The sequence below is a fragment of the Equus przewalskii genome, chromosome X (genome assembly GCF_037783145.1).
Source record: "Equus przewalskii isolate Varuska chromosome X, EquPr2, whole genome shotgun sequence".
Classification (NCBI taxonomy): domain Eukaryota; kingdom Metazoa; phylum Chordata; class Mammalia; order Perissodactyla; family Equidae; genus Equus; species Equus przewalskii.
In genome coordinates this window covers 111,597,386-111,624,981 of record NC_091863.1, presented here as the reverse complement: position 1 = coordinate 111,624,981, position 27,596 = coordinate 111,597,386, and the positions used below count along the sequence as shown (strand labels likewise).

At 41.6% G+C, this 27,596-nt stretch overlaps 1 protein-coding gene across 9 annotated transcripts in view; it reads left to right on the top strand.

Moving 5' to 3' along the window:
• FGF13 (fibroblast growth factor 13) overlaps positions 1 to 27,596 on the top strand; it is a 488,610-nt gene that overhangs the window by 45,585 nt on the left and 415,429 nt on the right. The window lies entirely within an intron of this gene.

Here is a 27,596-nt window from a genome sequence, read left to right as displayed (position 1 = left end):
TGATAATATTAAGCACCTACCAGGCTTGTTGGAGAAAAAAACAAGACATGATATGTGAAAGCACTTGGCATAGCACTGTACATGTAAGTGCACTTTTATGAATGAATAGACTTGCTTTGCCCTAGAAGGCCTTTATTGGAGGAAGATTGTTCAGTCATACAAAGGACACACAGCCTTTTGTTAGGGCATTCTCCCAAATTAACATTATTCACATTTGAAATTACATGTTGGGTTCCTAAGATTTCATCACCCAGAAAATTTCATTTTGATGCCTTCCTCACCCCACCCCAAGGGAACATGTGGACAATTTACTATTGACAAATAAAAGATAATGTACTGTGAAAGTGACGGGCCTGAATCAGCAGGAGTGCTTGCATTTCTGTGACCTTGCTGTCATTCAGTGATGGAAATATTATAAAATGTTTAATACTATATATACTAGAACAATACACAATTCCCAAAGAAGCAACCTCATGACACTTCAATTTATTTAACATAAAAGACTGATGGCCCTATTGAAATTCAAAGATTGGAAGTTTTTCAGTAAGGACAATTTAAAATATTTAGGATATGCCTTCCAGTATCCCCTTTCCCTGAGCTTTACCCTTTCATATTTGAGCTAAGACATCTCTGAGACTGCTGACTAAAGTCACTTTTGCTGTGTGGGCCTTCAGCGTCTCATAATAAAGAGGCAATATGATATAGTGGTTAAGGATAGAGAGTTTGTGCCTTAATTTTCCCATCTGTAAAATGGGAATAACAATAGTGCCTGCCTCACTGGGTTGTTGTGCAGATTAAACCAGTTAACGTATATAGCACTTAGAATAGTGACAGACACATAGTAAGCATTATATAAGTGTTTGCTACTATTATTATTACTTAAGTCCTCATTACTGCAGTTATTGGCCTACCGTGCCTCTGTCTAAAGCAAAAGTCTGAATAAAGTCTGGGTTCTGCTAGAGAGGGAAAAGGGAGTAGTGAAAGAATTCTGTTCAGTAAATACCTAACAATATCTGCCACAAATGCTCTTTCCGACCTCATCCACCTGGAAGAGCCATTCAGGTCCCTTTAACACTCAGTTCAAACATCCACCCTTCCTACCTTCCCCACCCTTCTCTCTACAGGTAGTGGATAATTCCCACTGTAATCTGAGCACTTTATCAAATAATTTCCTGGATTATACCACTTATCATACTACATTATATTATCTCTTTATGGGTCTATCTCTCTTACTAGACTGTGGGCTCCTTGGGGACAGGGACTGGTGTAATTCAAGCACAGTGCCTTGGTACACAGTGTATGTTCAATTTTGCTTCTGGAGTGGCTGACTATAGCTGGGCAGGTGGTTTCTCTTTCAGGCCTGTCCTTCCTTGTGGTCTCTGCCTTCGCCACAAGACTAGAGTAGAGCTAGCCTCAAGTGGCCTCAGTTCACTGCCTGGCTCTACAGTGGGCAGCTGGATAGCTGAATGAGGTGGTCATCACAAAAAAGGTGGACCATGGTAGTTGCTGGGGCAGAAAGGAAGACAAGAAGCAACTAGAATGAGGGTACATCTCTACCGTCCTGGTCACTGCTCTCTATACTTCACTCCAGCTAGACTGAGCAGCTCCAGGGCAGGGCTGGTATCTCTATGCCCTGTGTTGCCTCTTCTGAGGCCTTCCCAGGGGGCCCCCAGGCAGACCTAGCTTGCTCCTCCTGTATGTTCACTGCAAGGTGAACATCTCAGTTAAAGAACTGATTTTATTGCCTAATGAGTAAACCTTAATAATACAGAAATCATGGTTTTTTTGCCTGTCTGCTCCTCACCAGACTGTGAGCCACAAGGGGGCAGGGATTCTGTTTTTTGGGTCTGTAGAGCAGCCTGGGGTAAGTGGTTGTTACATGAGTAAACGAATAAGGGACTCATTTATCTTTCTGATACTACTTTAGCAATCTGTCCAAATGCCATTGAAAAGCATATCTTATTACTTGTTTATCAGACATCTTTTCTGCTTGTTCCGACCTTTAGCAAACCGTGGAACCAGTCTCTCACTTGGCACCTGGCACATAGGAGGGGTTCGGTGATTGGCTGTTGAGTTGAATGATACCTGAAAGCAGCACGGATATAGAGTACTTCCACTTTCTGGGTGTATTTGGTGTCAGGAATATAGATCGGCAACCTACAGCGCAGTAGTCCCTGGGGGAGGGAGGCAGTGTGCCAACCTGTGTCGTTTAGAAGTGGTAGGGGTAGTAACCGCACACAGTCACACAGTCACCAGCTAAATCAGGCAGCCCCTTGCACACCGTCTTCAACTGCATCTTAAGTTGTATATACAGCCCATTGTAATACTGATGCACATAAAGTGGCCAAATCATGTTTGAGATCCTCTACTTGAGAAATTAAGGAAGCACATGGTATCTGTTAGAATGAGTTCTTTCATCCAGAGAGAAACAGAACTAAGAACAAAATTAACCCCCTGTTATTTCAGAAAACTCAATTTTAAGGATTCTGGATGATAGAATTTTTGCAATGACCACAAAAGCTTAGAGCAATTTGTGCGTGGAATACCCTTAGGGAAATTAGATAGTCGATTGATCTAGAAGATCATCGTTCTAGAAGATCATCATTTAGCTGAGTACCCAGCATGGTGTCAGTCATTGTAAGGCATTCCACAGATTGGTAAGGCCTAGTCTTTGTCCCCAGAGAGTTTGCATTCTCATTGATCTCAGATGGTCATATCTGAAATGGCAGTGAGCAGCTTGGAAGGATGTAATCTCTAATGGTAAACTGTCTATTTTGTGCATGTGGGAGTGTTCAGAGGGAGCATGCTAAGGGAGGGGTAAATCGGGGAAGGCTCTATGAAAGGAGGGCGGTGTTGGGTGACAGCAGTAAGGGGAGTGGAAAGTATAGTCCAGTGGGGGCAGTGGGGAGACAAGAATGGAAGGAAAAATGATCATGGGGTGTTGGTGATGGGCCCAGTATGACAGGATCGTTCATTCATTCATCAGGTGAAATTTATCAATTACTTGAGCCAGGCCCTGTGCTGGATACTAGGGACACAGAGATACATAGGATATGGTCCCTCCCTTGGTACTATGGGGACACACAGGGAGTTCATTCCTTTACTCATCAGTCATTCATGCCTTCATTAAACATCTAATAAGTGTCTCATTTGGGTCTCAATGCTGAATGCTGGGGATACAGGAATGAATTAGGCCTGTCCAAGACACTTCTGTATTCTAGGTGGAGGCATATATTAAAATATACGATCAGCCATTTTCCATTTGCAAAGTGCTTTTTCACATATGAGGCAGGTTTAATCCTGACAGCAATCCTGTGAGACTGTTTCCATTATCATCCCCATCTCACAGATTGGAAAACTAAGACAGAGCAGTTAAGCATATGCCTTTGATCACACTGCTAAGAAGCAGCTGAGCTGGGACATGAACCCAGTTCTTCTGTATGTTTTTCTTTATGTCCTGGAATCACAAGACTGCCCAACTCAGAACTGTATGAGCAGAAATAAAGTTTGAAAATGGATTGTCTGTGCAAAGAGATGCCTCTTTTCCTAAAGAAGTGAGAGTGATTTCTTTGAATGGGAAAATTGCCATCAACTCAGGGAAAGTTATGAAAAATTTGCAGACATGTAATGGGAGGGTAAATAAATACTAAAAATAAGAAAGGCCCACGTCTGGGTGTGTTACTTCAGTAGTCCACTGTGAGATACTCAACTTGGATTTGCCATGACCTGTGACATTAAGACATTAAGACATTAAGGCAGTCTTAATTTTTGGTGAGGACTTTGATTAAAAATGAGAACTTACTGGGCAGGAACCTTCCATGTTAAACTCTTGCCCTTCACACCACTCTTGGGATTATTGTGATCTCTTTCTTTCATGAATAACCAGTGTTAGGCTGCTGACAGAAGGGCCAGTTGGCGTCATGGAATATTCACCATAGAGTTAAATGTTTTATAAAGTAGAACTATTGTGAAAAAGTCACTTGTGGTATCTTATCACCTGCATGTGTCAGTTCTTGATCTTGCTGGCTTGTAATTTATAAATATGTTTTTAAAAAGAAAGACTCTGTTAGGTAGTTTGGGTGGTAGATTTCTCTCTCTCTCACCCTCTCTCCTTCCCTCTTGTCCTCTCTTCCCCCCTCCTCCCTCCCTCTCTCCTTTCTTCCCTCCTTTCCTCCTTCCTTCCTCCCTCCCTCTCTCTCTTTCTTTCTTTCTTCTGCTGAGTCAATAATTTTAAGATAAAGAAAGATATATAAAAAGGATCTAGAATGCTCATGTGCAGTTTAATCCCTATTCTTTCCTGCAATCAGAGAATAAAGTAGGGAGATAACGAAGTGGGCTTGTGGCAAAGAATGAAAGAAAGAAATTGACTGTGATTACAGACCTCACACCAAAATTATGATTATAGACCTGAGACCCAAATTATGCAGATTGAGACCACATGAAACATATGGTATAATGTTTTTTTAGGCATAGTTCGCTTGGTCTTTCTTTAAAGCCCTTAAATATTGAGCTGACTGTTGAAAAATTCTGTCTCTGGTAATTACACTCTAGGCCTGCCCCTTGAGGTTTTCATGGAGAGTTTCAAACTTTGCAATAGTGCAAAAATTCCTTATGTGACATGGTGGTGTGGAGTGTGGGCTTATGGCTCTGTGATGGGCTTGTTGGGGTGTTAGCATGAAAATACCTATGTACTTGGCGGCATTCTCCCTGGGGCTATAAGACCTGAATGGATTGAAACATTGATTGGTTTGGAAGTCTTCTCTGGCAGTATGGTGTTAGTGATGTCTATCACGCCCTTTCTTTCCATTTTCTGTGTCAGCATCCTAAACTCAGCAACCTCAGAGATCAACGCAACGTTCTAAAGTTGAAGGAACTGAGGCCTGGAGAGGGTAAAGGACTTACCCACGGCTTTTTGGTATAGCAAAATATAGCTTCTAGAAGTGCTTTCCATTGATCAGATTGCGTGTTCTTTAAAACAATTTGATGAGGTAGGTGGGACAAGTTGTTTTGCTCCATTGTATAGATGAGAGAGTTGAGAGACAGTTGAGGTTAAATTCCTTAGAACCCAAGAGATAGTCAGTGGCATGCCTTGGATTAAGACCCAGATCTTCTGATTTCTGGTACACACCCTCATGCCTCTGAATCCTTTTCTTTCAGAACAGACATTTCTGTTGTGTTGAGTTTGTCAAAGTACCTCTTACATCATTTTTTTTAACTTATACTTTTCTTCTTTTTGGTGAGGAAGATTGGCCCTGAGCTAACATCTGTTGCCAATCTTCCTTTTTTTTTTTCTCTCCAAAGCCCCCGTACATTAGTTGTGTATCCTAGTTGTAGGTCCTTCTAGTTTTGCTGTGTGGGAAGCTGCCACAGCATGGTTTGATGAGTAGTGTGTAGGATCCAAACCAGCAAACCCTGGGCCACTGAAGCACAGCACTTGAACTTAACCACTGAGCCACGGGGCCAGCCCCAGTCTTGCATCATTTTTCATACTGTTATTCTTTGGTGCCTGAAAATTGTCTTAGGGTGGTAATTAGCTTTTCTTTTTTTTGAGGAAGATTAGCCCTGAGCTAACTATTGCCAGTCCTCCTTTTTTTGCTGAGGAAGACTGGCCCTGAGCTAACGTCCGTCTGCATCTTCCTCTACTTTATATGTGGGACGCCTACCACAGCATGGCTTGCCAAGTGGTGCCATGTCTGCACACGGGATCCGAACCAGCAAACCCTGGGCCACAGAGAAGCGGAACCTGCAAACTTAACCACTGCGGGCTGGCCCCAGTAATTAGCTTTTTAAATTGGTAGATATTTTGTTTCTCTTAGTTAGTCCATTCCAGCTGCTATAACAAAATGCCACAGATTGGGTAGCTTATAAACAACAGACATTTATATCTCACAGTTTTGGATGCTGGAAGATCAAGATGAGGGTGCCAGCATGGCTGGGTGAGGGCTCTCTTCTGGGCTGCATATGTCTGGCTTTGTCCTCACGTGGCAGAGGGAGCTAGGGAGCTCTCTGTGGCCTCTTTTATAAAGGCATTAATACCATTCATGAGGTCTCTGCCCTGATGAGCTAGTCACCTCCCAAAGGCCCCACCTCCTCAAATCATCACCTTTGGCATTAAGTTGTCAACATATGAGTTTTAGGGGGACACAGACATTCATACCATAGCACTAACTATGTTATAACGTCTCTGAGGACTGGGGACAGGCAGGTTTTATATAGTTTTTGAATCCCCCTTAGTACGTAGCATATAATATATGCTTGATGAATATTTGTTGATTGACTTATAGTGGAATTCAACTGGGGGTTGGCATATGTCTAATATAAATCTGGAAATTAAAGTGTCTTTTGGTTCGTGGCTCAGGATAAAAAAAATCATTGGTAATAAAATTTGCAAGTCTCCTAGCCTAATCAGGTGTTGTGTAAAATTTGTATCTTGATTTGAGAAAATCTGTGTCTGCCAGCAGCTTCTGACTGTTGGAACATTAAAATACAGATTAATTTTTGGTTGCAAAGTTCTGGCATAGGGTTTGTGTAATACCGTCTAAATTATCCCCAGAGCTTTCAGGTATCTGCCAATAGTGAACAAGTTGATCTTGTTTCTCTTTTAAAGATTTCTGTCTTTAGAGCTGTGTGCAGAGGTTCACTGAGCGATGTTCTGCTCCTAAAACCAAGACCTTGAAAACCAAGGATGGATCAAATACCTAGTTTGTGCTAAGAGCCAAGAAAGCAGAAGCTGGATTAGACAAGGGTGGAAAATAGAGAGAGGGCAAGAGGAAGGAAGAAATGGAAAGTGTAAGCAATGTGAGCAGGAGTCTGGCATAAGCCTGATGTTTAAGGCTCCTGTGGGCCTGGCTGATTGTCATCTCCCCACGTGACCTGCTGGCCAGAAAGAGTTAATGTGTCCCTTCGCTAAGGCTGGCCCTCCAGCCTGCTACAGAACTAGCCCAAGAACCATCACATTAATCACATAGAACTTTCTACTCAAATTGGATTTGGGGCCTGATATTAAGGAGTAAAAAAATAACCATTTCAAAGCCATTTCAAATGTTTGTGAAAGTATATGGGATTTTTTATGGACCAGTAGGGAATTTAACACCAATAAAATAGAAATACAGAGTCGTATCTCAATTTTTATGTTGGAATCATATCTTGATGAAGGTAGTTTTAAACAACTGTATTTATTGAGGACCCATTGAGGGCAAAACACATTCTAGGTGTGCTTTTCTGTTATTTTGCAGGAAAGAGAACCAGTCTCATTGAAGTGAGTTGAATGTTTATAAAGGGAAATAATAGAACAATGCATATTCTTTACTCTTGAAAAGTTTATGAATCAGCTGCATGTCAAAGCAATATCATAATCACAATGTAGAGAAGATAATCCATTGTTTTCTTGTATAAAGTCATTAGCATTCTAACTTGCTCATTCATTCAGAAATCACACATTGAAAAGAAAACAATTAGCACGCTCTTTCACATGACTGTGATAAGTCCTCAGGCCTACTCAGGAAGCTGTTGAGTAATGGGCATGCTGATTTGTTATTAATGCCTATATATTTTAGAAAAAGCATCAGATTTAGATATGAAATTGCATTTTTTTCTATTTACAATATAAAAGTCATTATGAGAGGAGATAAAGAGACAAGCAGGTAGACAAACAAGGCCACAAGGCAGAGCTCAGATTGGGGCCCAGGGTCTGTTCACACCCCTATTTCTGCTGAAGGGGGTTGATAGTCTAAGAATGGATAGTAGGGAGCTGGATTGGATTAGAACCTCAGATCAGAAGCAATTCATAGGCCTTCTTCCCCCACTCCCTTGCACTTATTTCTTTCACAAGCTTTTGCAATGTTCTTTGGGTATTCTGTTGTACAACCTAAAAGAAATTAGGCATCTAATAATAGTTTTCTTAAGGGAGAGAAAGGAGTACAATCTAGAATTTGCATTTCACCTGTTTCTAGTAAGGATTCTTTTTTTAAAAGTAGCCCTGAGAATGGATCCTTATTGTTTCATCAAGCTTGCGTTGGGTACCCACTGTCAGCTCTGGGGACACAAAGATGAATGGGACACACCCTGCTTGCCAGGAGCTCACAATCTAGTAGACCCCATGGGATAAGACACATAAAGACATCATCAAGGGCCTATGAGAATTCAGGGGAGGAGGACTTTGATTCCTGCTGGGCGACTCATGGAAGAGGGCAGTTGGAGCTGGTTCTTGACAGATATACCAGATCTGGATATGCAGAGGTGGGGGAAGGCAGAGGGAGCAGTCAGGGTTGAGAAAGCATGTGGCATGGTGGCCAACAGTGAGAGGTAGATTTTTCTTGGAGTATAGGGCTTAGGAAGGGAAATGATGGGAAGTCAGGTTAGTAATGTAAGTTGAAACTAGATTGGTAAGGACAGCCTTGAATGTCAGGCTAGCGTCTTTTGGACTTTATTTATAGGCTAAGACATAGCCAGAGGATTAGCCTGGGAGCCTCACGAACAGATATTTATAGCATACGGTGGCAAGAAACATGATAGAAATGAGCGCAAAATGGTTGGAAGCACAGAGGAGATAGCCACTAAGCTGCCAAGGTGTGGAAGCTGGGCACAGTCAAGAAAGGCTTCATATAAGAGATAGCATTTATTTGAGTCTTGAAGGATAGATATGAGCTCTCCAGGGGATGAGTTTGGGAATGGCATTCCAAGCAGGAGGAATGGCACCTGCAAAGTCCCAGAGGTCTGTGAGAACATGTCATGCTGGGGAATGGTGATTACTTTGCTGTAGAGAATATAGGTATATTGGAAGTGGGTAGCAAGAGATAAGACCAGGAAGAAGGCAGGGACTGGATCCTAGCAGACCTGGTAGGCCTGGCTAAGCAGCCTGGACTTAAAGAAAGAGGCCTGATCAGATGTGTGCTTTAGAAACATCTCTCTTGCAGTGGTAAGCAGGGTGTGTTAGTACAAATGAGAAAAGCTTGGCTTTCTGGGAGAGGGGAGGCAGTGGGACCAAATTGTGTAAGTAGTGTTTGGGGCTTAGAGTCCAGGATAGACATGGGAAGTGGACTGAAAATATTTAGGGGAACTTTTTTTTATAGTTTTAATTAATACCATAGTTTTAGTAAAATAAGACTCTTTGTTTAAAGGGAATCTTACACAGACTCCTGCACGCTGCAGGGAAAGGCAAACTGGCCTGCTGCGGGATGGTTGGGCACTGAGAAGGCAGGCTCACCTGGGGACAATCAGCTTGCTCTTTTTTAGAGGCTCTCACTGCTCCTGGTGATTCTCGGGTGCGGTATCAGGGGTATTCTTTGATACCTAGGGTCATCGCAGATCCCAAGGCATTCTGAACAATTGTTTGTACTCCAATCAGGCTGAATTTATGCAAGGGGTTTCAGGGTTCTGGGAAGAAAGCAGGGGGTAAAAGTGGTGCCTAGGCCAGAGGCACACAATGACCCCTTATGCTCTAGTGCTGGGTATTTGGGAAGACACTATGAAGAGGTAGTGAAAAGCAGGGGACAATTTAGGAGTTGGAGTTGGATGCGAGTCCCTGCCCCACCCTTCCTAGGTATAAGAACGTGCACAACTCTCCTAACCTCTTGGAGCATCAACTTAATTATCAATCAAACATAAATAATACCAGTATCTCCTTCAGAGGGATTTTATGAAGATGAAAGAAGATAATTTGTGTAAAGTGCTTAGCACAGGGCCTGCCACATATTAAGTGTTGGATACATTTTGGCTATTAATATTGTTGTTTGTAATCGGGAGACTGTCTACTCATTTTCAGCCCTGGCTTCGGCCTTCATATCTTGATAAATTTCTCTTTACTAAGAAAGAATGCCTCTTGTTTAAACAACATGAGCATCATTTATTTTTAGTTATGTCCTATAAGGGGAATTCAAGGAATTAATATCAGACTGGGTTTTTGAAAATTACCTGGAAATACTTCAGATACAAAAATGGTATGAAGAATATTCTAGTGAGTGCTAACAGATCCACTGCTCAACATAACAAAATATTACTGATACACTTGAAGCTCTTTGTAGAACCCTTCGATCACATTCCCTCCACCTCCTGCCTAGAGGTCAGCAGGATTCTAGATTTAGCGTGAATACTTCCATGGGTATTTTTCATATTGCTATTACATTTGGAACTATCTGGAAAGAATATGTCATTTGATTTTCATTATTTTTACTTTATATAGAAGGCCTCTTACTGTATTTATTCTGCAGCTCACTTTTTTCCCCTCAACATTTCGCTAACATAGATATTAATATATACTTGTTGTAGTACATGAGGTAGGGAAGCACACGTTTTGTTATTTATTATGGAGAAGATTGTTGCCTTTTTATTGTAAAATAAAAAGAGTTAATGTTTTTTTAAATAGTAGGGGTATTTGGAATGGACTTTCTGCAGGCTCAAGGAAGCAAGAGACTCTGTTTTTGGAATTTTATCTAATATACATACAGGCCAGTCATAAGTATAGAGTGCCAAACCTGCACCTTACTGAACCTTAACTGGGTGGCTTTATTGATGAAACTTCCAGAATTTTGTTTACACAAAACTCACCTGGATTTAGAGGCTTGGCATTTTGACTATTAAGTAAGAAACTTTTGTGAATAATAGTTCAGTTCACAAATGGTCTTAAATGAAACACCATGCATCTATAAACTGTGCTCTCACGTTTAGTCATTTGAGCATGAAAGAGTGTCCTAGTTTTCATTTTGAACTCTTATCGTCTTATATTTGTGAAGTATGATGTCTCTTTAAGTATTATTATATGCTTTTTGAAAGAATACATATTAGTAGTTTATATTTTGGTAAAGTTGCGCTGTTGTAAGTTTGCAAATTATTATTCCACAGCATTTACACTTTAAGGTTTGAGAGGACACCTATGCATTTATTTATTTATTTATTTATCTATTTATTTATTTATTTGGTGAGGAAGATTGGCCCTGAGCTAACATCTGCTGCCAGTCTTCCTCTTTTTGCTTGAGGAAGATTGTTCCGGAGCCAAAATCTGTGCCAATCTTCCACCACTTTGTATGTGGGACCCTGCCACAGCATGGCTTGGCAAGCAGTGTGTAGGTCTGTGCCCCGGATCTGAACCCACGAACGTTGGGCTGCCAGAGCACGCAAACTTAACGACTATGCCAGTGGGCCGGCCTCACCTATGCATTTTTTTAAAAGCAGTTTATGGCATATGTATTATGAAATTGCCTCCCATTTTTGCTAAGTGGAGTTTGTCTGTCTTTGTGGGCTGATGAATGATGCCATATTTAGCTCCTGGATCAAACATGTGGCTAATCAATACGGATACCACTTTTAGGCTCTGAGATTGCCTTATGGGACTCCAGAGACATTTCTGATCAGAATGTTACCATTATGTGTCACTCATGGGAGATTAGGGCCACTTGAGGTTTTGACACCTGACCATGTATTTGGTGTACAGCCATTATTGGATGTAACTCATCTGTGACACTGTTATTACCACATCCCTGAGTGAGATATCCTGATTCTTCAGGTGTTGCCACATTGATATCTCAGATACTGGTAATAGAAAGTTGCCCAGAGTGAACTGAGATAATTGACATTGACCGAGCATCTACTTTGCTGTAATTAATGCGATGTTGACATATTGGTTTGATGTGTGCGTGTGTGTGTGCATGTACGTATGTGTGTGCATGCATGAATATAATTGCTGACTTGACTTTTGCTTGTTTTCATCTCTGTAATTAGAATATATTTTGTCTTGATGTTTAAATTAAACCTAACATTTTCCCATAAAGATTTTACTACATGCCGGCTACTATGCCAAGTACAGGGTGTATGTAGATTATTTTACCCTTGAAGAGCTGACAATCCAGTAAAGGAGATAGAGAGTATACTTTGGCAGGGTTTTTAGTTGAGTTCTGTGCAGTGTGTTAGAGGAACACAAGAGGAAGGAAGTGTTCATTTGTAAAGTATAATTGCTCCAAGGAGGCTTCTCAGAGGAGGTGATATTTGACATGTCTTGGTGGATGAATAGAAATTTGCCAAATTGAAATGCAGAGGCAATGTCACTTGCTAAGGCGGAGAATCAGGAAAGAGGATGATGAGTTTGGGAAGCATGTTGGGGCTAAGAGAGAGGCTGGAAATATAGGCATGGGCCAGGTCGCAAAAGATCTCGTGTCATGATCAGGAACTTGCACGTTATCTCTTAGGTAATGGAGAATTGGTGGAGAGTTTTGTATGGGGAAGTGAAATGCTCGGATTGGGTTTTAGGAAGGGCTCTCTGGTGGCAGCTTGGAGGAACTATAGCTGAGCCGGTGGTGAAGATGGGGCCTCATTGTGATCTGGTCTAATGCAAAGAGCCTGGGACTCAATCAGAAAGACCAGAGTTTGAGCCCTTGCTCTACCACTTACTAGCTGTGTGTCCTCGGGCAAATAGTAAAATTTCTCTGAGCTTCAGTTGCTCGTCAGTGAAATGGGGATGACAATTCCTACTTTGCAGGGCTATTGTGAGGACTAACTAATATCAGGCATGCGCCACCTATATCACCTGCCTGGGATGTGGTAGCTGCCCAGGAAACGCTACTTCCCTTCCTCGTCTCTTCTCATATTTGCACTCTTGCCCTTCAAATGATGTCTGGAATAGTCTATTTTGCTCTGAGATTTTCCCAACAGTGTCTGTCTGGGTCTTATTTTCCTCAGGTGGCTTTTTAGTGTTTACTTTAGTTCACTTAGCTTTTGACTCATCACTTCAATTTGACATAAATAGCAGCTTAAGGACCTGTTACTTTTTTCTCACCTTCATTTATTGTGACCCGTAAAGCTCAAGTGCATTGGCTTGTAGACTGCAGCATACCTTGTGTTGCCTTAGATTTTAAGTACTTTCCTCATGATGATGTATAGTAATATCTGCAGCCAGGAAATTTGTTTGATGGCTCTATTTATCCTGTAAAATGCTGAATTTAATTAGGAGTTGATGTCCCATTGGATCCCAACCATACTCAATCATTTTCCAAAAGATACAATGATTTATTTGCTCTAAAAATCCTGTATGTTTCATTTCATTTCGACACTCCTTTTATTGAGTGTCTGTGATATCTAAGCCTTTGGGCCAAGTGAGGAGTCGAGAGTTGATTCAGACCTGGCCTGTGCTTTCCCAGTACTTGCTTTCTATAGGGTAGAGAGGCATGTAAACTGCTATGTGATTGCAAGTGGAATTGATTGAGTGATGAATGAGCAAATAAACTAGCAAATGACTTGCTGTAGGAAAGTAAAGGAGGGGGCATTTGTCAGGAAGGGATCAGAGAAGCGCTTCCTGGAGGAGGTGGGGGGTGGCTTTTGACCGGAACTTTGGAAGTGAGTAAGAGATCTAAAGATGGAGATGGCAAAGGAAGGGGCTTCATTCCAGGGCGAAACAACCATGTGAACAAAGCCATGGTGTGCAGCTGATGAAGAGCACGTTGTTTGTTGTGGCTGGAGGGTAGATGTATTTGGAGAAAGGCTGAGTAAAGGATGGGCTGACTTGCCTTGACTGCCAGGTTTGGCAGCATATACCTGATGCTGAGGGGTTCCTAGACATTATTTACAGATTATTTTATTGTGTTATTCTTTCACTACATGCTCATTGTAGCAATCTGGAAAATATAGAAACATACTAAGAAGACGGCATAATTCACCCAAGGGGAAAAGCACTCAAGTTTTTGGTGAATTTCTTTTCAGTGTTTAATTTATTCAGTGGGGATCATACATGTTTGCAGTGATACTTCTTATGTCTTTTCACTTATCATATTGTGAACATTTTTGATGTGATTAGAACATCCTTAAAACATCATTTGTCATAACTGCATACTGTTCAATCATACGGGTGTATTATATTTTATCTACTCATTCTTCTCTTGTTGGCTGTTTGAGAAGTTTAATTCTGTATATGAGGGCTTTGATGAATGACCTTGTTAATCTTTGTATTGTCAATGACATCTTTTGAGGAAGGGGAGTGCCATGATCACATTTCAGTTTTAGGAGGATCATTGTGAGGGTACTCTGAAAAACAGATTAAAGAGATGAGAGTTTTGAAGCAGGGAGAAATGGTAGACAGGAGAAGATTCCATTAGTGCAGGTAAGAGAAGATGAGAGATAACCTAAGCAGATGGCAATGAGAATGGAGAAGAGGTGACAAATGAGGAGGACTCTAGGCAGGAAGATGAACAGGAATTAGGATTCATTGTTTGGCAAAGTGTACCATCAGAATCACCATTTTGTAAAAAATGGTTCAGAGTCTTGGGCCCCCCTCTGCTAGTGTTGCTGAATAAGAATCTCTGGGGGTGAGCCCTGATTTCTGATAAGCATCTCTGACTATTCTTGTGCATACTAAAGTTTGAGAACCACTTACTTAGGCCTGTGGGCTGTCAGGTTGAGGGCTTCAATTTCTTGCTGGCTGTTCGCCAGAAGCCAGCCTCAGTTCCTTGCCACATGGGCCTTCCCAACTTGGCTGCTTGCTTCCTCAAAGCCAGCAAGGGAAAGAATCTCTTAGCAAGATGGATGTTACATTCCAGTGCAATGTAATCATCTGCGCATAATCACGTACATCCCATCACCTTTGCAATGTCCCATTGGTTAGAAACAATCACAGGTTTCACCCATACTCAAGGACTGGGGATTGTACAAGGGCATGGACACCAGGAGGCTGGGCTCCTGGGGGCCACCTTAGAGTCTGCTCCCCACAGAACATGAGAGGAGTGGGGAGATGGTGAGTTCAGTTTTCTACATGTGACCTTCAAGGTACTTGTGGGCAGAGGTGGATTTGTCACGAATCTAAAGAAGTTTCAGCTTCAGGGCGGGCCCTGTTCTTGCGTGTCCCCTTACAAGGCCGTATCCCTAATTTTATATTCATAATTTTATATCCTAATTCTAAAAAGAGTCTCTTGGGTTGTATAAACTGTAAGCCTCAGAAAACACACCTACCCCTGCCAGTGGGAGATGTAAGGTAGGCAGTGAGTTTCTTGGGTCTGGAGCTCAGCAGAAAGGTCAGTCAGTGCCCAGTGCACGGGTAACCTACTGCAGTAACGTAAAGCTCTCCATTACCACCAAGCAAAGCAGCTCCCTGGACCCCGGTTTCAGGTGATTTCTTTGCTTGCTGGAGAAGTCTCTGCTGCCCAGAGCTCACCATGACACACAGTCCCTAGCTGTGGCTTGCATAACCTTGGCTTAGCAGCTGTTAGCAGGAGGTGGTCATTAGCAGGGGAAATCCATAAATTATTTTCCCAAGCAATTTCTAAAGAGTGGAGAGGATGAGCTCCAGAAGACCGCATTTGTAGCTGGTCCAGCATTTTTTGGGAGCTCATGCTAAGCAAAGGAGAAAATAGAACTCTCAGGCAGACATTTGCCATGCTCTTCTCCCCCCATCTGTTAGCCACTGGGCATCTGCATCCCCAGGGCAAACGTGCCTCTGAAGACTGCTGGGTCCAGGCTCCTGTGTTGTGGCCAGTAAGAGCCTTTGAACTTTTCTGTCTTTCTCTCTGTATCTAGGACCTTACAAGTTCTTACCCCAGAATGGTGAGTCAGGGAGTCCACAGTTAGCTGCAGTTTCCTGAAGATAACTCATGGAGGACAGCCTAACAAGTCAAATAAGATGTGTCCCTCTACCTCCCGCCATCTGAGTGCTGGGGGCTTTCTTTGCCTAAGGTGAGGAGTTGAGGGACTTTCCTTCTAGTAGATACTTGGTCAGTACTCACATGGCAGGGACCTCCATAGCAACACAGAGCTGGACTAGGCTTTAAAGTATCTCTAGCACTAGGTTCCAACCTGAAGTCTTGGACCCTGAGGATGTGGGGTGACACTAATGCTTCAGGTACTAAATATGCAGAGCTAGTATTAGCTATAGACTAAATTATTATCATGGTCTGTATATGTGCTTCTGGTTTGCACCTGTATGTGCTTACTGTTGTGATGGCAGGTTAGGAACATGGGATCTGGAATCTGAGTGCTTGGTTTGAGATTCTGCATCTAGAACACACAAGCTATGTGATGTATGATGGTACTGGACAAATTACTTAACTTCTCTGAGCCTCAGTTTTGTTATCTGGAAAATGGACATAGTAGTAGTATGTATCTCAGAAGGTTGTCAGGCTTAAGTTAGATATTCCAAAAAAGTGCTTAGAACAGTGTCTGGTACAAAGTAAGTGCTGTATGTGTTAACCGTTATTATTGCTAACATACAAATGAAAAGAACTGATCAATGCCTTGTAGCTGTTTCTGGTTTAGTGTTTCCTCCATCAAAAGGCAGTGAAAGAAAAGCTGCCATCATGCTCCTTAAATGAGTGCAGAGCTGGGGATGGAGCCCCAGGCTCCTGACTACAGTTGCCACATCAGTGATGCTATTGCAGACCCTACATTTTGTCTCTCAAAGCCTTTGCTTAATGAAAATAAATTGAACTTTTTTGTTGTTCTTCTTGTTCCGGGTTTATTGTCATTCAGTAGCCACATTTTGATATTTGGGACCTCTCTAATTAGCAAGCAGTGATTGCCTGGGCACTCTCTTCTCAGTTAACATGTCCAGAACAGCCCTTAGTCATAATGGTTTGCTTCTATAGTCATGTTATATATTCATCCAGGCTTTTCCTGAGACGATGGTTGTGTTGTCCTGGATACCTCTCTGTTGATTTGGGGTTGGTAAAGACATCACTTCACTGATGGTCTTAAATGGTTGAGTTATTGCATGCTTTGTGAGCAGCACAAAATGTTCTGAATAGAGAAACCTCACGGTGACTCTAAGTAGGGCTGTTTTCCGCCCCCTTGTCCATTCCTGCACGTGTACTTGCCATTTGTATAGCCAGAACCCCCTTTTCGCTAGTAGTTGTCCTAGGAAGTCTTCTTACTGCCAGGACCCAAGGGCATGCCAACCAGAGATAGTCAAGGGATGTTAGATCTTAGGTAAAATGAGAAGACCTTTTCTGTGTTTGTTCTTTTCTCAAGATGGTACCTGTGTTAGTTTTCTAGGACTGCTGTAACAAATTACCACAAATTTGGTGGCTTACTCTTTTTATAACATGCAAGATTAAGAATGACTAACATTTTAAAGGTGAAAGATAAATTAAAAATTAAAAAGCTATCAACAATAACTTTATGTGTCTTTGCTGAATATTTTTAAATTTATTTACTTAAAAATTGTCATGTGTCAAATTACATATGCAAATTTCCAGTTTATAGCAACGCAAAATATACGTTTTATAGAAAAATCCAATGTATAGAAAATATCCAATTTATTGAAATGTAATAATAATAGCAATGTGATCAAGTTTTTTGAAAACTCACTCAAAACTGTTATTTTCCCAGCAAAAGTAAAAGAATTGAAAAAATTCACTTGATATTTTTAGTGAATTAACTTTTAACTATTCCTTGATATGGGAAAATGAATTCTAATTTAACTAGGTGCTAGATATTCATTCAGATCTTGCCAACGGTTTTCTTTGTGTTTGACATAATTAATGATGGGTTGAATGATGTTTTTAGAATTAAATAATAAAATATAAACAGAGGATCAAATATAAACAACATTCACAGGGCAACAGTGGTAGCTAATAGGCACACACAAGCCTCCTCTTGCTATATAACTTCTAGAATGAGCAATAAACTAGAGAAAGCCTTTCAGTCACGACCATCTATTCACCATAGTTTTGTGGCACTGATCTTTTTTTTTTTTTGATTTTTTTTATTGAGTTATTGATAGGTTATAATCTTGTGAAATTTCAATTGTACATTAATGTTTGTCAGTCATGTTGTAGGTGCACCACTTCACCCTTTGTGCCCACCCCCCACCCCACCTTTCCCCTGGTATCCACTAAACTGTTCTTGGTCCATAGTTTTAAATTCCTCATATGAGTAGAGTCATACACAGATTATCTTTCTCTTGCTGGCTTATTTCACTTAACATAATTCTCTCAAGGTCCATCCATGTTATTGCAAATGGAATGATTTTGTTCTGTTTTGCAGCTGAGTAGTATTCCATTGTATATATGTACCACATCTTCTTTATCCATTCGTCTGTTGATGGGCTCTTAGGTTGCTTCCACTTCTTGGCTATTGTAAACAGTGCTGCAATAAACATTGGGGTGCACAGGACTTTTGGGATTGCTGACTTCAGGCTCTTTGGATAAATACCCAGTAGTGGGATGGCTGGATCGTATGGTAGTTCTATTTTTAGTTTTTTGAGGAATCTCCATACTGTTTTCCGTAGTGGCTGCACCAGTTTGCATTCCCACCAGCAGTGTATGAGGGTTCCTTTTTCTCCGCAACCTCTCCAACATTTGTTGCTATTAGTTTTAGATATTTTTGTCATTCTAACGGGTGTAAGGTGATATCTTAGTGTAGTTTTGATTTGCATTTCCCTGATGATCAGCGATGATGAGCATCTTTTCATGTGCCTATTGGCCATCAGTATATCTTCTTTGGAGAAATGTCTGTTCATGTCTCCAGCCCATTTTTTGATTGGGTTGTTTGATGTTTTGTGATTGAGTTGTGAGAGTTCTTTATATATTAAGGATATTAAGCCTTTGTCAGATATATGACTTGCAAATATTTTTTCCCAGTTAGTGGGTTGTTTTTTTGTTTCAATCCTGTTTTCATTTGCCTTGAAGAAGCTCTTTAGTCTGATGAAGTCCCATGTGTTTATTCTTTCTATTGTTTCCCTTCTCTGAGAAGGCATGGTGTCCGAAAAGATCCTTTTAATACTGATGTCAAAGAGTGTACTGTGTGGCACTGATCTTGCATACGTTTTATGTATTGTCCATGAATTCATTGTCAGTGCTGCCTGTGTGATACCCAAGAAAACTCAATAGGGGAAATTAAATAATAAGCGATAGGATTTTGTTGGGTAGGATTGAGCTTTGGAGGACCACAAACCATTGTTACCTGTAAGAATTTTTTTGCCTCCCTCCTCAAGAACTAATTTTCATCGCCTTGGAGGCTACATGTCCTCCAAGAGAACGCATGGAGAATTCATGGTTTATCTGATTGTGTCCTCTTAAGAGTTAGTCTATCTTCCTGACATACAGGGGCCAGGAAAGGTGAATATTAAAAGGATATAGGGCAGAGGATCAGAAAAGATTCAGGGCAAAGACCATTGCCATGGGGGAGCAGCCCAGGTGGGGCACTGAAACAAGGGATCCTCACCACTGGAGTGAGGATACTACAACAGTCGGGTCAAAGCAAGGTTAGGGACCCCTCCTTGGAGTTATTGTGTCTCTCAGACTTGCTGCATCACTGTACTTATCACACGGTGACTAACTGATGTTTTGTGTACCGTCTAATCTGCTAGCTCTGTGTAGACATTGGCCATTCTGTCTTGTTGCGTTGCCAATATCTAGCACAGTGCCTGGCACACAGAAAGTGCTCAGTAAATATTTGTTTATGGATTAAAGAGAAGGCACTGCAGATGGACCTGGCTGACTTCACAGGCTAGATGAGGGCTGGATCCAACAGGAAAAAAGAAGATGCACTATTTGATAGCAATCCCAAGCCACCACCTGCAAATAAAGCCTTCTCTTCAACACCATGCCATCTACCTGAGCCCAACAGGGGAAGTCATTGTAGATAGCTGAGTTAGACTGTTTGCCATTTAGATACCTAAGTAGTTTTAATGTGAAAAGTTTGAGTAGGTATCTTTCTAAAATGTACTAGTCAGTGCTTTGCTTTTTTGAAGCAAATACTGCTGAATATAATTCATCTTTTATTGGAGACTCAAAATCCTCCTGAAAGGAATCAATTCTTGGGACATGAGGAGCCTTTATACTGCTCCAAGTGGTCTGAGACCAGTCTTTGAGGTTTTGGGCTGATGTTTCTGAGTTGTTTTTTTCTTTTTTTTGGTCTCCTTCCCTGGCAGACCAGCAACTGTCATTTTAAATTGTTGTTAGTGGCCTACTGGTAGTACTTGCTCTCCTCCCTCTCATTTGATGGTTCTTGGATGTTCAGATGGAGATCGGTAGTCAACCTTGTAAAAAGTTTGTGTAAAGTAGGAGAAAGGAAGTTCTCAGTGAGAAGTTGAGGAGCTGTCCTGTGAATGAAATTTCTAGAACTTTGTGGATGTGTGAGTGTGTGTGAGTGCACTTGTTTACCTCTAAGGGACCCATTTCGGCCTCTTCCTGTTGTTACCTGAGTTCTGGATGTGTGAAATGTACAAATAAGTTTTATGCTGGATAAGCAAGTGATTGATGTAATGTCTTCTCAGAAGAGTTTATGGAAAGTTTATCGTCTCAATGGACTGTCCCAAATTCCTTTTGTAGGGGCGCACCCTTGAATCAGGGGCTACAGATTTCCAGTTTATAGAAAAAGTAACATAGGAGATCTGGATTGTTTTGTACATTGCGACGTGTTACCTGTTCAGGTAATCTTATTAAGTAGCACTATCCAACCGTGGTTTTAAGAAGTGCTAATTAACATTTGGTTGGGAAAATGTAATTACTTGAATGGGAATTTTGACCCAGATACTTAGCTGCTATTCTTAGGACATTTTAAACTTAAACTCACTTTTCTTTCACCAAACATACTAATCAGATATAACATTAGTAGCTCTTATAAGTGTGAGCACTTTCAATTTTCAGCGTTTATAAAGATTGAGTCCCTGTATGTTGACCTTGTGTCCATTTAACAAAGTATTTTCAATGTAACACAGCATGTGGTCTCCCTTTTGAAGTCAATTCCGTGTTTCTAATTTAATTTTTAAATCTTTAATCTTATGTATTACGATAGTATATATTATGTAGATAGGTCTAGAAATGGAAAACCTTTGAAATGGTGCAAATTAATGATGTGTTAAATATCACAGTTTGAAGAAGGCGGTGTGAATATCCTGAAAGAATAGAGGAAGAGTAAAGAATAGAAGAAAAGCAGAGAGAGAAAAGGAATCCTCAAGGGAAATAATAGAGTTTTGTAAATACATCGTCAAATCACTAAGACTGATAGCAGAAAAGGTCAAGGCCATTTTAACATTGCAGGAAACTAAGTCCAGGTTGCCTTTGAGAAATACTAATGTTTTGAGTAACTCAAAATTGTTGTTAAGATTTGGTGTTGAGGATAAAAGGGAGTCTCAGCAGGACTCAAGGCCTGCCACTTCATCGTCTGACAAATCCCTGTGTTCTGGGCAAGGGGGTCAGGACTCTGCTGGACCTGCCCTCACGAATGTCGAAATACCTCCCAGGCATCCAAGCCTCTGGGGGCTAGCAAGGCCTGTTGTACATTGACGGCAAAACTGACATTAGGAGCACACTCATTACAGCCACCAGCTCAAGAGCAGGGCCTCAAATGTGAGTTTTGTTGAGCATTCCTGTCCTTTCAGTGTTAAAGATGGATGTACCATATTTATTTATTTCTGTTTTTCAACAAAGGCTTTGTGATGCTTTACCATAATATTCCATAATTTCTTTTAACCAGTGGCCACTGACATTAGACAGCCCAATTACGTGGCAGCCTTCTGGATCAGAGCTGATTTGGGAAGGCATTTTTAGGGTAATTATATTCAGAGTCATTCTTCCTCTTTTATTCATTCGAAAAAAAAGCTGGCCTTTAGGATTTATTGTGTAGGCTGCATACACCAAACATATTCTCTCACTGGGAATTTCTATCCCCCTCACTGAGAAATTTTAGCATTAAATTATAGTCCCTAAGTGTAAGGAGGCGATTCCTAGATAGCATTTGAAGTTCTACTCTAAATAGGCAGGTGTGTGTTCTGTGTGGGACTGACCGTGTGGGTGTGGGGTGACGGAACAAGGAAACATGGGGCAGGGCAGTTGTGGGAGGAAGGCAGGAGCTGAGAAGGGAAACACTTATCATCCGCTGATGTCTTTCATTTCCTTGCTAGTCCCTCACACTTGAAAAGGAAGTAAGTGTGTAAGGAGAAAGGCTTCTGCAAGCCCGGGGCATCCCCCATGAAGGGCGCACTCTGCTGCTCTTCTGCATTTGCAGAAGGAAGGAAGGACGTTCACATGAGCTGGGTACCTACTATGTACCAGGCACTTTCACATATGCTCTGTGTACTGGGTTGAGTAGTATCCCTCCTAAAATTCATGCCTGCTCAGACCCCCAGGATGTGACCTTATTTGGAAATAGAATCTTTGCAGATATAATCAAGTTAAGATGAGCTCCTACAGAATTAGGGTGGGCCCTAAATTCAGTGACGGGTGTCCTTAGGAGAAAGAGATTTGGAGACACCTGGAGACGTACAGGGCCACAGGGCCATGTGAAGATGGAGGCAGAGATTGGAGTTTTGCAGCCGTAAGCCAAGGAACGCCAAGGATTGCTGGCAACCACCAGAAGCTAGGAGGAGCTAGAAGAGCCTTCAGAAGAAGCATGACTCTGCTGACACCTTGATTTTGGACTTCTAGCCTCCAGAACTGTGAGAGAATAAATTTTTGTTGTTTTAAGCCACTCAATTTGTGGTATTTTGTTATGGCAGCCCTAGGAAACTAAGACTCTCTGTAAATAAGGACAGCCCAGACAGGTGGATACTCTTGGATGCCTTTTGTAGACTGAGAAGCTGAGTCTTATTGAGAAGGTCCTACCTCACTCACAGCACAGATATTTTGCAAGCACCTGCGACTGGGCATGGCACTTGGAGGAGTATAGGTGGCTAAGTGTGGCCCTTGCCCAGGAAGTTCCCTGTATGTATATATATATGGAGTCCTGACTACTTCCTCTGTGTCATCTGTGGGCCCCCTGGAAATGGAGATGGATTTTCCTCATAGGCCCTGTAACACTAGGCTGCTTGTCCTAGGCTGCCTTCACCTGCTCACAGGCTTCTTTGATAGCTTTTTTGGGTGACTCTTCTTGATTCAAAGAAGATTAACAGAAGATAAGGCAATCTGAGGAAATCCAGATGGAGATAGGCCTCCAACTGCTCTCATCTGATTCGTTCCTGACCCAGATAAGTTCAGACAATAGCTTAATTTTCCCAGGAGAGGGTGTTGGGGTCTAGAAAGGCTTCTTGGAATGGTGACATTTGATGTGGATGTCTCAGGAATTTCTTCAGTGGGAGAAGGGAGGGAAGCAGAGAGTGCAGGCATTGTTGGTGAAGGCATTTCAGGCCAAGGAAGGAGTGAGAGGAAGGATGCAGAGGGGTGCTGGAGCTGAGTGGGCCTGGGTTACCACTGTTAGTAACGCACAGCTGGGGTGCAGGTTGTGTGGCTCTAGCGGGAGTAGAGGGAGAGGAGGAAGAAAGGGAAGCTGAGGCCATCATGGGCAGTATTTTCTCTTTTTCCCCTTTTTTCCTGGTTTTAACAACTTTATTGACATATAATTGACATATACATATATTTCAAACAGCGTATATTTCAAATGTACAATTTGATAAGTTTTGATGTATGTATGCACCGTGTAACCATCACCACTATCAAAATAATGAACATATCCATCACTCCCAAAAGTTTTCTTGTGCTTTTTTGTAATCCGTCTCTCCCATCCCTCCCTGACTCTGATGTCCATATATCCATCCCTAGGAAGCCATTGATGGAGCAGTATTTCTTAAAGTGTGATCCAAGGACCCCTGGGCATCCCCAAGTGCCTTTGAGGGGGTTTGTGAAGTCCTGCCTTTTCTAATTACATATCTCTGTAAGACCAGGGTTTCTTCATGTACCTCAGCTAAAACAACCTATCACAACAAAGCGAAAGCAGAAGCCAACATGAAATTCCATCTGTTCTCTATTAAGCCAGACATTAGAGAGATTTGCAAAAATACAAAACAATGCTGCATACCTACATTTTTGGTTGTTTTGGAAAATATGGTTGTTTTCCATAAAATGTGGTTATTTTTCATAAAAATATGGTATTTATGTTACCATGTAATTATATTATTTATATTAACATGTAACAGGTTTATTATTGCTAATTTTAGATGCATTAATACATGAATATTTAAAAAGTTTTTTCAGTTTTAATCTCTTATATGATAAATATTGACAGGTATAACCCATATAAATAAAAGCTCTTTGGGCTCCTCAATTATTATTATTTTTTTCAAGAAATTGCCTTGTTTTTGTTCTGCCACTTCTCAATTATTTTTAAGATCCTGAGGTCAAGAAGTTTGAGGATTGTTGCTATAGAGGGCTTTGAACGCTATGCTGAACTTGGTGGAATTTCTTTCTCCAGGTGGTGGGGCCCTGCTGAAGATCTTTCCAGCAGGAGGTGACAGGATATGACTTGGGTTTAGAAGGAGGCCTCTGGCAGCAGAAGGATGGGGGAGATTGCGGGAATCCAGGCCTGGGAGAAGGAGTGCCTGCTGAGGGGCGTGGCCATGGGGGACTAGGAGAAGTGATCTGCCTTGACGGATGATCGGATGATCGGGACCGGAGGTACAATCCCCGGGTTTTGTTCTCATAGGATGCGGAAGTGAACTGGTCCCCAAGGAAGGGTAGGGTCTCAGGCAGTGGTTAAGAGGGAAGCAACTTCTGGTCTCCAGGGTTTCTGGCTGGACTGTGGCTGCTCCTCCAAACTACTAGGCCTGTAAACTTGAGCATGAGTAGTGTGCAATCAGTAAGCCAGGTTACCAAATAAATATCCAAATGTAGGTGTGCTTAGAGACCTCTGATTCGCTTTTCAAAATCTTCCCAGCGTGGTTTGCAGAAGCAAGAAGTTTCCTATTGGCCTTTTAACCTCCTGGGTTCCCATTTTATTTATCCGGCTTATCAAACTTAAAGGGAATGTTGTGTTTGTATTACTAAGCCCTATGTTTAGCAGTGTGTTGTTACAACATCCTTATTTTGAATGGCCTTGCATGATTCTCCAAATGCCCAGATGTTCTTCTTTTCATTTAAGGAAGTGTATCATGACCTCTACTTGCCAATATCTCTTTAGCCTTTAGCTCAATGTTATATGTGAATGATGATAACAACCGTCACCACAATGAAAATAACTAACATTTGATGAGTGCTTATTCTCTTCTTTTCATACATTAGTGCATTTCATCCACAAATAAAACCTGCAAGGGAAGTATTATTTTTATTCCATTGTACAAATGAGGAGGAAACCAAGGCTCAGAGTGTGGTAACACCACTTGCCCGAGGTCACATGGCTTGAAAGTGACCAAGCCCGGAGTTGAACCCAGGTAGACTGGTGCCCAAGTCCTTTTTCTTAACCATTACACTATACCTAAAAGCCAAAAACCACTTCTCCCCCCAAACTGTTAAGAATTAGAGAGATGTAGTGTTTAACGGCAGATTTTGAAGAACCATGTACTTAATTAAAGTCTTCTTGGAGAGAGTACTTTGTTGTTCTCTGGAAGTTTACACCTTATCTATTTTTATTGTCTGCGATGCCATTTCTGATGTTTTTGTGTGGTGGTATTTGTGTCTTTCTCTTTCTGTTAGCTATCGTTTTTATCTACAGAACCTATAGCTGGTTATCTGCTATTTTCTCACTTGACAACTAAAATATTGACAATAAACATCTCAGTCATTGCTTGCAGCTTAGGAAAAAAAATGTAGTGAGATGGATTTCTCATAACTCAGTTTTGGAAACGATCTGTCTTCATAGTCAGGTGACAGATGCGCTTATAAAGAACTGGTGTTTACAGTAGCAATTTAGATCTTGCAGAAGGAATGAGGTGGTCTCGCTTAGCCTGTGGACTCCTCAGGCAGAGCCTGTACCTTGAGTGCTTGAGCATTGCAAAGTCTTAATTCGGCCCAGCTCCAGGGAACTCTTTTTCTGGCCCTCAGACTAATCAGTGTGTCGGTCCTAGGGTACACCAAGCCCATGACCTTACGTTTACAGAAGTTAATGTGATTGGAGTTGCATTATCGAGCACTTGCTTTTAGCAGGCAGTTAACAAATATTTACTGAGTACCTACTATTTGCCCATTAGGCACCAGAGCACTGATTAAGATAGATATGGTCTTGATCTTCATGGTTTGTTAGAGGAAACAGAACACTGAAGAGCTAAATAAAAATAAGTTAATAATGGAAGTGGGAAAAGGCTGCAAAGGAGATGGATAACATTGAAAGACTTGCCCTAGTCTAGGAATTCTGAGAAGGCTTCCCTAAGAAAATGACTTTTCAGTTGGGATGAGAAGGATTTGGAGGGGTTAGTATGTGATGGGAAGGGGGAAAAGCCTCCCTCTCAAGTGTTTCTGTATGCAAACGAAGGCACATAACTTAGGCCTATTTTTGTGGACTCCTTGGTGTTTTGTATAGTATAGTTCTTTATAGACAGTAAAGTGCTCAGTAAATCTTTGTTTAACTCGCTTCGTAGTATGGTGGCAGGTTTATATTAATTAACAAATGTGATTTGGTATGGATACGCTGAGGGTTTGGAATCAGAAGACCTGGATTGGAGTCCACACTCTGTCTCCTACAAACTGTCATATTGCCAAGTCACTTGGCATCCTTGAACTTCAGTTTCCTCTAATCAGTAGCAAGAGAATCACACCTCTTTCAAAAGATTGCTGGGAGGATCAGATGAGGTCTTGCATGTGAAAGTGCTTTGTAAACTGGAAATTGTTCCCCTATGGAAAAAGTGCTTGTTATTGAAATCACATCTGGAGCATTCTGAGGCCTGGGGAGGCATGATCCTCACCCAGTCTGTGCTCTTGTTCCCCCTGCAATGAATGTCTCTAAGATGTGAGTGTATTAAGTGAGTTTTGGTAGTTGTCTCAAGCCCCTGTGTACTTGGGTCTCTATGGAGGGAGCTGTTTTTGTGACGACGACTGATGGGCTTTGGGTCACAGACCGTCTCTTTTAGCCCAGTGTGGCCTTCTGTGACCAGATTATTTTGTCCTTAGTGCAGAAAGAGCCCCTGGGTTTGGAGGGAGGGACAGAGTGGCTAAATCCTGCCACCTTGCTACCTTACTTCTTTAGCTGGTCTTCCCTACTTCCACACCAGCTTCTCTAAGGCAGTGGTGCTGTGGTTAAGAACTTGGGTTTTGTAGTCGAGTAGAAGTGGCTTTGAACTCAGCTTTACCACTTATTGGGTGTTTGGGGTTGAGAAGGTTATTTAACCCCTCTAAACCTCAGTTTGCCCATCTATGATGTGGGACTGATAAGATTATCTACCTGACAGGGCTATTATGAGGAGTAAATGTACTGATGTAGTATGCTTAGCACAGTTCCTGTTGCACCCAGTAAGTACTTAATAAATGTTGGCTGCTGTTGTTATTGTTGATATTGATTCCAGTGGATCTTTTCAACTTGTCAGTGATAGAGCACAGTCCCTAGTCAATCTTGAGAGAGAGGAGCAAGGGAACTTTCACTTTTGAACCCTTACTCTGTGACAGTCTTCAAAACAGTGATTGGACCTTGGTTATCTCTGCATTCTCAGGGCCCAGGTTAGTGCACTGGCCAGTGCAGGCACTGTGAATATAAGGCAAAGAACTTGAACTGGAATTGGATACGTAAAGGTTGCTTCACAGTGGGTTGAAAGGTTTTTCCTAAACACACACGTAACACCCAGCTCATTTGATGAGTTGGTGAGTGGGATTTGGCCCGCTGTTGCAGTCTCACAGTTAGCTCTATCAGCGGGTACTCGGATTGGCACAATCAGAATGTTTTTGTGAGGAAAGATTGGCAAAGCTGAATGTTCCTCAAGTAGGGCCTGAGAACTCGGGTGCTTTGGCTATTTCCAACTCCCCATGCCCTGGCCAGGTCCCAAGTAG